Source organism: Papio anubis, chromosome 1, assembly GCF_008728515.1.
Source record: "Papio anubis isolate 15944 chromosome 1, Panubis1.0, whole genome shotgun sequence".
Lineage (NCBI taxonomy): Eukaryota > Metazoa > Chordata > Mammalia > Primates > Cercopithecidae > Papio > Papio anubis.
This window is the reverse complement of record NC_044976.1, coordinates 139,140,803-139,155,229: the sequence shown is the minus strand read 5'-3', so window position 1 is coordinate 139,155,229 and position 14,427 is coordinate 139,140,803. Positions and strand designations below refer to the sequence as shown.

Genomic DNA, 14,427 nt, shown 5'->3' with positions numbered 1-14,427 from the left:
TCTCAAACTCCTGGGCTCAAACGATCCTCCTGTCTTGGCCTCCCAAAGAGTGAGATTACAGGTATGAGCCACCATGCCCAGCCAAAAGTGTTTAGTTTTATTAAGCCCAATAGATTAATTTACTTCTTTTAGAGATCGTGGTTGTGTGTGTATTTAAAAATCTTTGCCTATGTTTTATTCTAGAAGTTTTATAGCTTTAGTTCTGACATTTAGGTCTATGATCTATTTTGAGTTAATTTTGTATATGGTATGTGGCAAGGATTGAAGTTATTTATTTATTTTTTAGTTATGGCTATGCAGTTGTTTCAGCACCATTTATTAGAAAGATTACCTTTCTCCAATTGAATTCTCTTGCTATGTTTGTTGAAAATCAGTTGTCTATATATGTGTGTGTCAATTTTTAGACCCTCAGTTCTGTTCCATTGACCTGTATGTCTGTGTTTACACCAATACCACATTGTTATAATTAATACAACTTAATAATAAATCTTGGTAAAGGCAATGTAACTCCTCCAACTTTGTTGTTCTTTTCAAAGATATTTTGGCTATTCCCTGTCCTTATTATATGATTTCCATATAAATCTTAAAATTAGCTTGTCAGTTTCTACAAAGAAGCCTTCTGAATTTTGATTGGGCTTGTATTAAGTCCATCAAGTAATTAGGGGAAAATGGACATCATTACACATTTAAGTCTTCCAATCTGTGAAGATGGCATAGCTTTCCATTTAATTATTCTTTACTTTTTATCAGCAATGATTTGTATTCTTCAGTGCTCAGTTTTTTCACATCTGTTGTCAGATTATATTGATCTTTTATTCTGCAACTTTACTAAACTCACTTTTTAATTTAGTGGCTTTATTTTAGATTCTTTAGGATATTCTATAGTGCCAATCATTTTGTCTGCAAATTTTACTTCTTTCTTTCCAATTTGTAAGCATTTTATGTTTTTCTTGCCTTATTTCACTGGCTAGAACCTCTATTACATTGTTAAGTAGAAGTGGTAAAAGCAGACCTCTGTGACTTTTTCCTTCTTTGAGGGAAAGTTTTCTGTCAATCACCAACATGACTGACACCAGCAGTAGATTTTTTGTAAAAGCCCTTTATCAATTTGGGAAAGTTTCCTTCTATTCTCAGTGTGCTGAGAGTTTTTTTGTTTTTGTTTATGTTTTTGCTTTTGTTTTTGCTTTTGTTTTTGTTTTGAGACAGAGTTTTGTTCTGTGGCCCAGGCTGGAGTGCAGTGACATGATCACAGCTAACTGCAACTTCTGCCTCCAGGTTCAAGCAATTCTCGTGCCTCAGCCTTATAAGCTGCTGGGACTACAGGCATGCTCCACCATGCTTAGCAATTTTTTATTATTTTAGTAGAGACGGGGTTTCGCCGCGTTGGCCAGGCTGGTCTCAAACTCCTGACCTCAAGCGTTCCACCTGCCTCGGCCTCCCAAGGTGCCGGGATTATAAGTGTGAGCCACGGCACTTAGCCAAGTTTTTATTAGGAATAAATGTGGGGGCCGGGTGCTATGGCTCACACCTGTAATCCCAGCACTTTGGGAGACTGAGGCAGGCAGATCACCTGAGGTCAGGAGTTCGAGACCAGCCTGGCCAACATTGTGAAACCCCATCTCTACTAAAAATACAAAATTTAGCTGAGCATAGTGGCACATGCCTGTGACCCCAACTACTCAGGAGGCCGAGGCAGGAGAACTGCTTGAAGTTAGGAGGCAGAGGTTGCACTCAGCCGAGATCACACCATTGCACCCTAGCCTGGGAGACAAGCATGAACACTTTGTTTGAAAAAAAAAAAAAGGAAGGAAGGGTTTTGTGGCATCTATTGGGATGATCATATGGATTTTATTGTTTAATCTATTAATATGATAAATTACATCAATTGGCTTTTGAATGATAACCTTGCATTGCTGTGATAAAACCTGCTTGGTGGTGCTGCATTACCATCATTATATACTGACAGGTTCAACTTGCTAAAATTTTGTTAAGGATTACTGCATCTGTGTTCAGAAGATGACAATCTTCTGTAATGTCATTATTATAAGGTTGTTTTCCGGTTTGGATATCAGAGTAGTACTGGTGTTAAAGAATTAATACAGACCTATTTCATTCTCTTGAATTTTTTGGAAGAGTTTGTGTACAGTTGGTATTATTTCTGCCTTAAATGTGTAGTAGAAATCACCATTGAATTTATCTGGATCTGGAGTTTTCTTTGTTGGAAAGTTTTTCTTTTCCTTTTTCTTTTTCTTGTTTTTTTTTTTTTTGTTGTTGTTGTTGTTGTTGTTGTTTTTATGGAGTCTTGCTCTGTCACGCAGTTTAGAGTGCAGTGGTACGATCTCAGCTCACTGCAACTTCTGTCTCCCGGGTTCAAGCTATTCTCCTGCCTCAGCCTTCCAAGTAGCTGGGACTACAGGTGTGTGCCACGGCACCCGGCTAATTTTTGTGTTTTTAGTAGAGACGGCATTTAACCATGTTGGCTGGGCTGGTCTCAAACTCTTGACCTTGGGTGATCCACCCACCTCAGCCTCCCAAAGTGCAGGGATTACAGGCATGAGCCACTGTGCCTTGCCTGGAAGGTTGTTTTTTTCTAGCCACCAATCAATTTCTATAATAAATACAGGGCTTTTCAGGTTACCTTGTTTTTAACTGAATGAACTTTGGTAGTCTGTGTCTTTCAGAGGCTAAATATTTTATCTAAGTTGTCTAACTTATTTCTTCTTCTAATGTCTAGAATTTGTAGTGATGTCCTCTCTCTCATTTCTATTATTGGTATTTAGTATCTTCTCTCTTTTTAACCCCCGGATCAGTCTGACTAGAAGTTTATGAATTTTGTTGATATTCTTAAAGAATCAACTTTTAGTTTCATTGATTTTCTCTACTTTCTTTTTGTTTTACATAAATCTATCCTTATTATTTCCTTTTCCCTGCTCACTAGGGTTTTAATTTGCTCTTCCTTTTCTAGTTTTCAAAGGCAGAAGCTGAGGATATTAATTTGAGACCTTTCTGGTTTTTCTAATAGAGGCAAATTAGGGTGATAATTTTATCTCTAAGCAGGATTTTAGTGGCTTTTTATATGTTTTCTTTTTCATTTTCAATCACTGTGAAACACTTTCTTATTTCTCATTGGATTTCCTCTTTGCCTCATGCATTATTTAAAAGTTTGTTATTTAGTGTATTAGTCTGTTTTTATGCTGCTGATAAAGACATACCTGAGACTGGGCAATATACAAAAGAAAGGGGTTTATTGGACTTACTGTTCCACATGGCTGGGGAGGCCTCACAATCACGGTGGAAGGCAAGGAGGAGCAAGTCACATCTTACATGAATGGCAGCAGGCAAAAAGAGAGTTTGTACAGGGAGACTCCCATTTTAAAAACCATCAGATCTCATGAAACCCATTCACTATCATGAGAACAGCACAGGAAAGTCCTGCTCCTGTGATTCAATCATCTCTCACTGGGTCCCTCCGAAAACATGCAGGAATTATGGGAGCTACAAGATGAGATTAGGGTGGAGACACAGAGCCAAACCATATTATTTCACCCCTGGCCTCTGCCAAATCTGATATCTTCACATTTCAAAGCCAATCATGCCTCCCCAAAAGTTCCCCAAAGTCTCAACTCATTCCAACATTAACTCAGAAGTCCACAGTCAGCCAGGCATGGTGGCTCACGCCTGTAATCCCAGCACTTTGGGAGGCCGAGGTGGGCAGATCACCTGAGGTCAGGAGTTTGAGACAAGACTGGCTGATATGGCGAAACCCCATCTCTACTAAAAATACAAAAATTAGCCGGGTGTGGTAGCACACGCCTGTAATCCCAGCTACTTAGGAGGCTGAGGCAGGAGAATCACTTGAGCCTGGGAGGTGGAGGTTGCAGTGAGCTAAGATCGTGCCACTGCACTCCAGCCTGGGCAACAGAGTGAGACTCTATCTAAAAAAAAATAGTCCACAGTCCAAAGTCTTATCTGAGACAAGGCAAGTCCCTTCCACCTATGAACCTGTAAAATCAAAAGCAAGTTAGTTACTTCCTAGATACAAGGGTGGTAAAGGCACTGCATAAATAGAGCCATTCCAAATGGGAGGAATTGGCCAAAACAAAGGGGCTAAAACAAAGTCCTTAATCCAGTGGGGTAGTCAAATCTTAAAGCTCCAAAATGATCTCCTTTGACCCCAGGTCTCACACCCAGGTCATGCTGATGGAATAGGTGGGTTCCCATAGTCTTGGGCAGCTCCAACCCTGTGGCTTTGCAGAGTACAGCCTCCCTCCCAGCTGCCTTCACAGGCTGGCAGTGAGTATCTGCAACTTTTCCAGGTGCACGGTACAAGCTATCAGTGGATCTACCATTCTGGGGTCTGGAGGATAGTGGCTCTTTTATCACAGCTCCACTAGGCATTGCCCCAGTAGGGACTCTGCATGGGGGCTCCCATTCCAAATTTCCCTTCTGCAGCGCCCTAACAGAGGTTCTCCATGAGGACTCCGCCCCTGCAGCACACTTTTGCCTGAGCATCCAGGCCTTTCCTTGTATCTTCTGAAATCTAGGTGGAGGTTCCTAAACCTCAATTCTTGACTTCTGTGCACTCGGAGGCTCAACATCACATGGAAGCTGCCAATGCTTGAGGCTTGCACCATCTAAATCCATGGCCCAAGCTCTACATTGGCCCCTTTCAGCCACAGCTGAAGCAGGTGGGATACAGGGCATGAAGTCCCTAGGACTATGCATAGGAGGTTCCCTGGGCCCAACAAAACTCTTTCACTAAACCGTCAGGCCTGTGAGATGGGAGGGGAGCTACAGGAGTCTCTGACAGCCAACCTGATTTTCCCCATTGTCTTGGCTCCTTGTTACTTATGCAAATTTCTGCAGCCAGCTTGAATTTCTCCCCCAAAATGGGATTTTTTTTTTTTTCTATCACATTGTCAGGCTACAAATTTTCCAATTTTTTTTTTTTTTTTGAGACGATGCGGGCTGGAGTGCAGTGGTCTTGATCTGATACTGCAACCTCTGCCTCCCAAGTTCAAGTGATTCTCCTGCCTCAGCCTCCCAAGTAGCTGGGACTACAGGTGCACACCACCACACCCAGCTAATTTTTATATTTCTAGTAGAGATGGGGTTTCACCATGTTGGCCAGGATGATCTTGATCTCTTGACCTTGTGAACCACCCACCTCAGCCTCCCAAAGTGCTGGGAGTACAGGCATGAGCCACTGTGCCCAGCCAAATTTTCCAACTTTTATGCTCCATTTCCCTTTTGAAGCTGAATGCCTTTAACAGCACCCAAGTCACCTCTTGAATGCTTTCTTTTAGAAATTTCTTCTGCAAGATATCCTAAATCATCTCTTTCAAGTTCAAAGTTCCACAAATCTCTGGGGCAGGGGCAAAATGCTGCCAGTCTCTTTGCTAAAACATAACAAGAGTCACCTTTGCTCCAGTTCCCAACAAGTTCCTCATCTCCCTCTGAGACCAGCCCTGCCTGGACCTTATTGTTCATATCACCATCAGCATTTTTATCAAAGTCATTCAACAAGTCTCAAGGAAGTTCCAAATTTTCCCACATTTTCCTGTCTTCTTCTGAGCCCTCCAAATTGTTCCAACCTCTGCCTGTTACCCAGTTCCAAAGTTGCTTCCACATTTTTGGGTATCTTTTCAGCAACGCCCCACTCTACTGGTACCAATTTACTGTATTAGTTTGTTTTCATGCTGCTGATAAAGACATATTTGAGACTGGGCAATTTACAAAAGAAAGAGGTTTATTGGACTCACAGTTCCACATGGCTAGGGTGGCCTCACAATCATGGCAAAAGGCAAGGAGCAGCAAGTCACATCTTACATGGATGGCAACAGACAAAAAGAGAGCTTGTACAGGGAGACTCCCATTTTAAAAACCATCAGATTTCGTGAGACCTATTCACTATCATAAGAACAGCATGGGAAAGACCAACCCCCATGATTCAATAATCTCTCACCGGGTCCCTCCCACAACATGTGGGAATTATGCGAGCTACAAGATGAGATTTGGGTGGGGACACAGAGCCAAACCATACTATTTAGTTTCTAAAACTTGGGAGATCCTCCAGATATCTTTTTGTTATTGATTTCTAATTCCATGTAGGCATAGAACATATTTTGCATAATTTGAATTTTTAAAAACATATTGTTCTGCGGCCCATGACATTGTTGTAAATATTCCACAAAAACTTAAAAAGAATATGTATTCTGTTGTCGACGAGTGGGGTGTTCTACAAATATCAATTAGGCCAAGTTAATTGATGGTGTTAAGGCTTCTACATTCTTACTGATTATCTGGGTTCTTGTTCGATCAATTATTGAGAGAGAGGTGTTGAAATCTCCAACTATTTGTGCAGGTCTCCTATTAGGTTTTTATCAGTTTTTGCTTCATGTATTTTAAAGCTCTATTATTAAGTGTATATATATTTAAAATTGTTGTATCATCTTGATGAGTTATCTTCTTTAACATTATGAAATGACTATCTCTGGTAATATTCTTTGCTCTTAAATCTATTTTGTCTGATATTAATATGGCTTCTCTAGCCTAATTCGATTAGTGTTAGCATGGTTTATCTTTTTTTACATTTAATGTATTTGTGTCATTATGTTTCAAGTGTGTTTTCTTGCAGACAGCATCTAGTAGGGTATTGCTTTTGAATTGTGTCTAACAATCCCGCCTTTGACCATTTACATGTAATGTGATTATTGGTATGATTGATAAAATCTAGGGTCTTGTTATTTGCTTTCTATCTGTCCCATCTGTTTTTTTTCCTTTTACTCTTGTCATCTACTTCTGAATTAACCACATGTTATCTCCTTTGTGAACTTACTAGCTATAACTGTGCTTTTTTGGTTATTGCTTCAGGGTTTATAATATATATCTTTAATTTATTATACTATACCTTCATGGAATATTTTATCACTTCATCTATAGGTTAAGACCTTTATTTCTATTTCTTCTCTCCTGCTTTTATACTTTTGTTGTCATTCATTTTAATGTACATATATTGTATATTTTGTGATATACTGTTATTAGTTTGCTTTAAACAGGTAATTATCTTTTAAAGAGATTTTTAAAATAAGAAACATGTTTTATATATTTTAAGTAGAAAAATATTTTATATTTGCCTACATATATACATTTCTGGCATTCTTTTATTCTTTTTTGTATATTCAGATTTCCATCTGGTATTTTTTTTCTGCCTAAAGGGCTTCAACATTTCTTGTATTGTAGATCTTGTAGTGATGAATTCTTTCAGCATTTGTGCATGTGAAAATGTATTTTACCATATTTTGTCTTGCTTTATTTTGCATATTTAGAAATTTTTGACATGAGAGTCTTTTGGAGGGGTACAGCTTTATTGACCTGTAACTCGCATACCATACAATCCACCCACTTGAAGTGTACAGTTCTGTGGTTGTTAGTATAGTCAGAGATATGCAGCCTTCATCACAATCAATCTTAGAACATTGCCATCACCTCAAAGAGAAACGCTGTACACTTCATCTGTCAGTCCTTGAGTTCCCATCTCTTCCAGCCCTACTTTCTGTGTCTACAGATTTTTCTATTCTGAAAATGTCATCTAAATGGAACCACACAGTATGTGGCTTTTTGTGGCTAAGTTCTTTCATTTAGAAAAATGCATTCAAAGGTCGCTTATGTTGTAGTATGTATCATTATTTCGTTCCTTATTGTATTGATATACCTACCATATTTTATACCTACCATTAATTCATCAGTTGAATGAACGTGTGGGTTGTTTTCATTTTTTACTTTCATGAATAATGCTGTTATGAGCATTGGTGAACAAGGTTTTGTGTGGATATAAGTTTTCAGTACTCTTGGTTATATAACTAGGGGTAGATTTATTGGGTAATATGGTAATTCTATGTTTATCTTCTTGAGGAACTGCTATTTTCCAAAGTGCCTGTACCACTTGATATTCCTACCAGCAATGTATATGTGTTTCCATTTCTCCACATTCTTGCCAACATCTGTTATTCTCTTTTATCTTATAGCCAACCTAGTAGTTATGAAATAGTGTCTCATTGTGGTTTTGATTTACACTTCTCTACTAGCTAATGATGTTGAGTATCTATCTTTTCATTTGCATAAGGGCCTTGAGTATTTTCTTTGGAGAAATGTCTATTCCAATCCTTTGCCCATTTTGGTTGTGTTTTGTTTTATTTTGAGATGGAGTCTAGCTGTGTCACTCAGGCTGGAGGGCAGTGGTGCAATCTCGGCTTACTGCAACCTCCTCCTCCCAGGTTCAAGTGATTCTCCTGCCTCAACCTCTCAAGTAGCTGGGATTACAGGTGCACGCTGCCATGCCCAGCTAAATTTTTTGTATTTTAGTAGAGACAGGGTTTCACCGTGTTGCCCAGGCTGGTCTAGAACTCCTGAGCTCAGGCAATCCACCTGCCTCGGCCTCCCAAAGTGCTAGGATTACAGGTGTGAGCCACCACACCTGGCCCCTTTGCCCGTTTTCAAATTGGGCTATTTATTTATCTTTTTGTTATTGAGTTGTAAGAGTTGCTTGTGTATTCTAGGTACAAGTCCTTTATCAGATATATTACTTTGAAATATTTTCTTCTGTTCTTTGTGACTGTCTTTTCATTTTTCTTTTTTTAAATTTTGTTTTGATATAATGTCTTTTCATTTTCTTGATGGTAACCTTTGAAGCGTAGAAGTTTTATATTTGATCAAGTCTAATTTATCTGTTCTTTTATTTTGTTCCTTGTGCTTTTGGTGTCATAGATGAGAAACCATTGCCTATTCCAGGATTTACCCCTAGGTTTTCTTCTAAGAGTCTTATGGTTTTAGCTATTACATTTAGGTCTGTGATCCATTTTGAGTTAATTTTTATATGTGGTATGAGGTAGGGTTCAACTTAATTCTTTTGCACATGGATATTCAGTTGTCTTAGCATCATTCATTGAAAAGACTTTACCTCATCTTTGAAAGAAAGACTTTACCTCATCTTTGGTATATAATTCCAGAATGTCAACTTTATTTTCTTTCAGAACTTAAAAATGTTGATCTACTGCGTTCTAACTGACATGGTTCTGAAAAGAAGTATACTGTCATTTTTATCTTTGCTCCTTTCTATATATTATGTGTATTTTCTGTAGATCTTTTTAAAGTTTTTTTCCTTACCACTGGTTTTAGCCAATTTGATGGGCATTGGTTTTTTTGTTTTTTTGTTTTTTTAATGTTTCCTGTGCTTGTGGTTTGTTGGGCTTCTTGAATCTGTGAGTTTTCATTAAATTTGGAATACCTTCACTCATTATTTATTCAAAAATGTTTTCTGTCTCTTCATCTCCTTCAGAGACCCCAATTACACATATATTGGACTGGTTGAAGTTGTGCACACTGACAGTCTATTCATTTCTTTCCGTCTCTTTATTCTTCATGTTTCATTGTTTTATTTTTTTTTTCTTTTTAAAAGTTTTTGTTTTTCTTTTTTTGCTTTGTACATCTGTCAGCTCATACCTATGGGTTTCATTGTGAGGAGTTTATATTGCGACATCTTCAAGCTCACTAATATTGTCTTCTGTAGTATACAATCTTCTGTTAATCCTATCCAGTGTATTTTTTATCTCAGGCATTGGTTTTTTTCACCTAAGTTTGAATTCAATTGTTTTTATGTCTTGCTTCTCTTTTACATACGTATGTTTTCCTATAGCATTTTGAACATATGGACTATAACTGTGTTTAAATACTTGTGTAATAATTCTATCATTAGTGTCTTTTTAAATAATTTCTATTGATCGATTTCTCTTCATTATGGGTTGCATTTTCTTACTTCTTTGCATACCTTATAATTTTTCACTGCATTCCAGACATCATGAATTTACCTTGTTGAATGTTAGATATTTTTGTATTCTTTTAAATATGCTAGAGCTTTACTCTGGAATGCAGTTAATTTACTTGGAAGCATTTTGATCTTTTGAAGGCTTGCTTTTAAGTTTTGCTAGGCAGGACCAGAGTAGCCTCTAATCTTGGGCTAATTTTTCCCTTTTACTGAATACTTTACTTGATGCCCTGTTTATTACAGATTTTCTACTCTGGCTGGTGATAATACAAACTGTTCTGCACTCTAACAATTGTCTCTTCCATTCCTCCCTGGTGTTCTTTTCCTGGCATCAGCTAGTTCCTCACACATATATGCTTATTGTTACTCAGCTGAAGACTTGAAGGAAATCCTCTGTAGATCTCTGGCGCTCTCTCTGTACAATTCTCTCTTCTCTGTGTAGCTTTTTTTTTTCCCTCTCTTGGACTCTGCCCTGTGAACTCTAGCTACATTGGCTTCCTTAAACTCTCAAATCTGTCTCTTTAACTCGAGAAGATTTCCTATTTAAGTTTCCCTTCCCTGGCTGTGTCCTGGAAATCTCCAGGCAGTAAGCAAGGACAATCATAGCACTCATCTCATCTTTCAAGTTTATCTTAGGGATTACTGTTCTATATTGCTTATTGTCCAGTGTCTGAAAATATTTCATACATTTTGTCCAGGCTTTTAGATGTTTGATGTGAAAGGGTAAATCCTGTCCCTGTTACTCCATCTTGGATGGAAGCTGTAGTCCTCAATAAATGTTTTACTCCATTCTCTAAACACTGAGTGATTTCATCATTGGCAATAGACTAGGTTCTTACTGGTAACTTCAGTGTTAGACCTTCCGGATGTTCATGGCTAGGCACCATGGCAAGTTTACAATGATATATATTATTGTGATGTCTCCTATTTGTTTCAGATATCTCGTTTTCTCATTTAGACTGCAAATTCCCTGAGGTCAGAAACCCTCCAATCTTATGTTTCTATGTATCTTCCACCCAAAACTAGACAAATCTATTTTTAACTCTTACTCAATCTTGACCCATTTGAAAATTCCATTTGAAGTGTTACCAAATAATACACGTAAGATTAGAGTTTATGTTAAACATCAATACCACGTATTCAAATGCTATGAGTGAAAATGAATGCTGATTCATCCCCTAATTTTATAAACTCTAGGAGGAAGAACCACCACCCTTACCTTCACTGTGGTCAGTTGAGAACTGTCTTCTAATTATCCACCGGCTTGTCAATATTTTTTTAAGAAAGTAATTTTTTCAAAAATGTAGATAAATCAAAACCCTATAAAATCTACACACTTAAGTAGCTAGTTCTTCAGTAACAGAGCGCTCTGACCTTTCATGTAAAAGCATAGTAAATATTAGTCAAATTAAATATTATTCACTTTGTAAAGTAATAATATTCAATTAGATCATTTTGGAATTTTGTTTTTTTCATCAACGAATTGTTATTAATTCTAATCTAAGGAGAAATAAGATAAAATCATGTTTTAAATCTGCTTTAATATTCTGGTAGTATATAGGGAAAAAATACGTGCTATTTCATCCACTCCCTCTGCAACAAATACACCCTCATTCAACAGTAAATACTTTTCAGGTTCTGTCTTTGGTGTTAAGGATGCCGCTGAGGGGAAGACACCAAATGCCTTGTTTTCATGGTATATTCCCTCTTGGTACTATTCATTTTATGGAGGCTTTATTTAGGTTAATAGCATAATATATTTATAATACGTGAAGATCCATGGGTTTATTCAACAAACCATTTGTTGAGTACCTTATATATTCCAGACATTGTTCTAGGCACTGATATTACAGCAGTGAACAAAACAGACAAATCCCCTGCTTTCATGGAGCTTATATTGGAGGTTGGGTGGCAGTAAAGTAGATAAACATAAGGCAGGTGGTAAACGCTCTAAAGAAAAATAAAGCAGGGTGATGAGCCAGCTAGTCATGAGAAGGAGTTCTGTTTTATGTAGGGGTATCAGGGAAGGCCTCACTTGTAAGATATGGCACTGTTACAGAGACACGATTGAGGAAACTAGTTAGCCAGGCAGACTATTTGGGGAATTATTCCAGACTGAAGGAACACTGCAAGTGCAGATACATGAATGCAGGATTAGGCTCGGCGTATTTGGGTGGAACCAACAGAGCAAGGGAGGAGTGTCAGGAAATGAGGGTAAAAGGGGAGAGGAGTAAAATTAAATAAGACAGTATACTCCATAAAGAAGTAATTGCATTTTACTTGGAAATGGGAAGCCACAGGAAAGTTATGAGCAGGGGAGAGACATTACCACATTTATATCATAAAACTATTGCTTTAGCTACTATTGAGACTGACTTTGGAAGGGTAAGAGCAGAAGCAAGAAAATGACAAGGCTATTGCAGTTATTCGGGTGAGAGATGGGTGGCCTGGCCTGCACTGCTGCCACTGGAGATGGGGAGAAGTGGTCAGATTCTTAATATTTCAAATATTTATGCTGAGTGAAAGAATCAGACAAAGAATGTATACTGTGTTATTCCATTTATATCAAATTCTAGAAAATGCAAACCAATCTACAGTGACAGAAGGTTGTCTGAAGACAGCTGGAAGAAGGGAGGGAGGGATTATAAAGGATCATGAGAACTCTTTCAGAGGTGATGAATATGTTAATTAACTTCATTGTGGTAATGGTCTCATGGGTGTAGACATATGTCAAAAATTATCAAATTGTACCCTTTAAACATGTGCAATTTATTGTAGGTTAATTACACTTCAATGAAGCTATTAAAAAAGACATGGGATTGTCTGATGGATTGGACTCGGGTGTGAGAGAAAAGAGGTCAAGGATGGTTTGTGTGTTTTTGGCTTAAGCACCTGGAAGATAGGAATTAAATTGTCATTCCTATTCCTATCTCAAATAGGGAAGACTGACAGGAGCAGAGTTTGAGAGAAAAAAATAAAGAGTTTGGTTTTCAGCATATTGTTAGAGATGCCTATTAGACACATCTAAGATATTAAAACAAAGAAATACACAGTAGAAAAGAAATGAAGAATGAACAGAACTACTACTTGGATAGAGAGTGCTTGTTCATGACCTTACCAAATGTATATTTTCTCAGGACTGCATTGGAATTACATTGGCCCAATAGGATCTCTCACGGCTCCTACAGACAAAAATTAGTGAGCAACTGTTTACTATTTTTTCCTTATTCAATATAATGGATTGCACAGACAAGCCACATTCTTTCTTCTTGCTTTTAAATAATACGATTTGTTTGGGAAACCAGCTGCTGGGTTTGTTGTTCAAGGTTGATGAATAACCTTAGAGACTGCAATGAGAAGCTCCTGGTCACAGAAAAATGCCAAGTTCTTCAACCAGGGCTGGAGAGCATTGTAGCCACTCTTCTCTGGGCTGATCTGCTCATGCCATCCCCGCTTTTTTAATTGCACATATAAATAATCCAGTTATAATATGATTTAAATAAGATTTTGTTTTCCTACTCAGAAAGTAAGTACAAAAATTGCTTGTTGCTTGATGGAGGCTTTACAGAGTTGTGATTAAAAAGGAGCATACCACCTGGGTTGGAATCTTAGCTCCATCACTCACTAGGTGTTTGAATGCCTTATGGTAGTCATCTCTGAAATGGGGATCATAATAGGACCTACTACTCTAAGGTGATATTGTTGTGAAGATTAAATTAATCTTAATTCATGTGTAGAAAGACCCTAGAATAACAACTGGGCATAAAGTACTCAATAAATGTTAGCTGCTATTAACTAATTTTCCCTACTCTGACATTTATTGTTTAGTTATTTTCATGTCAGTTGGTTTTCACTAAGTCGTGGACTTGTTTAGACAAGGTCCTCTCCCACCACCCTGGGTGCTTTATACAATGTCAGGCATGAAATAAGTACAAAATGGAAGCTCATCACACTGTTATTGAGTTAGTTTACTTTTTCCCTATGGATATAGATCTAGGAATCTCAAGATCTCAGCCCAAGGAATATTACCCATTTCTATTAAAGACCAAGCAGGCCACAGGCTCTGATTTACATCCTCAGCCCCCTATTCCATTCACCTCCCGCTTTCGTAAAGAGCATCACGGTATGGTGCCCCCAAGGAAGCCCTGGGAGGCTGAAGGGGAGGGAGCCTGAAACCAGAGACTAATAGTGGCAAATCGCGGGTGGGATTTGGTAGTTCAGAAAAGGAGGTACCATACCAAAAGTGGCAGTAGCGGGGTGAAGTGGAGGGGCGCTGGTTCGGGACAGGCCACAAACCAGAAGCTGCAAGAAAGGGCTAGAAGGGACCTGTTGAGATGGCGCAGGGTTGAGGGACCCTAGCGCGCAGGGAGGGGTGAACAACGAATGGAGTCACGCGGAGGTTCTGCGAGGGACTGGGGCAAAGGCAGGTGATTGGACGAGGGAGAACACTTAAGAGTCCTGGTTGCCAAGGCAGCGACCAGAGGAGAAAGCTTCGAGGAGAGGACGAGGCGGCTGCCAGTCCTCCTCCTGGAGGTCTCCTGCATCCCTCCTAGAGCCTCTGCTGACGTGTCAGTCGAAAACTGCTCAGACCTTCCCGGGCGCCG

At 38.6% G+C, this 14,427-nt stretch overlaps 1 long non-coding RNA gene across 1 annotated transcript in view; it reads right to left on the bottom strand.

Annotated features, from left to right (window-relative positions):
• LOC108582207 overlaps window positions 1-14,427 on the bottom strand; it is a 26,705-nt gene extending 12,278 nt beyond the window's left edge. Inside the window, exons 1-2 of the long non-coding RNA XR_001895413.3 lie at window positions 14,062-14,427; window positions 12,942-13,005 (exon numbers count right to left, since the gene is read on the bottom strand). This is a non-coding gene — a long non-coding RNA (uncharacterized LOC108582207). The remainder of the gene's footprint in view (window positions 1-12,941; window positions 13,006-14,061) is intronic.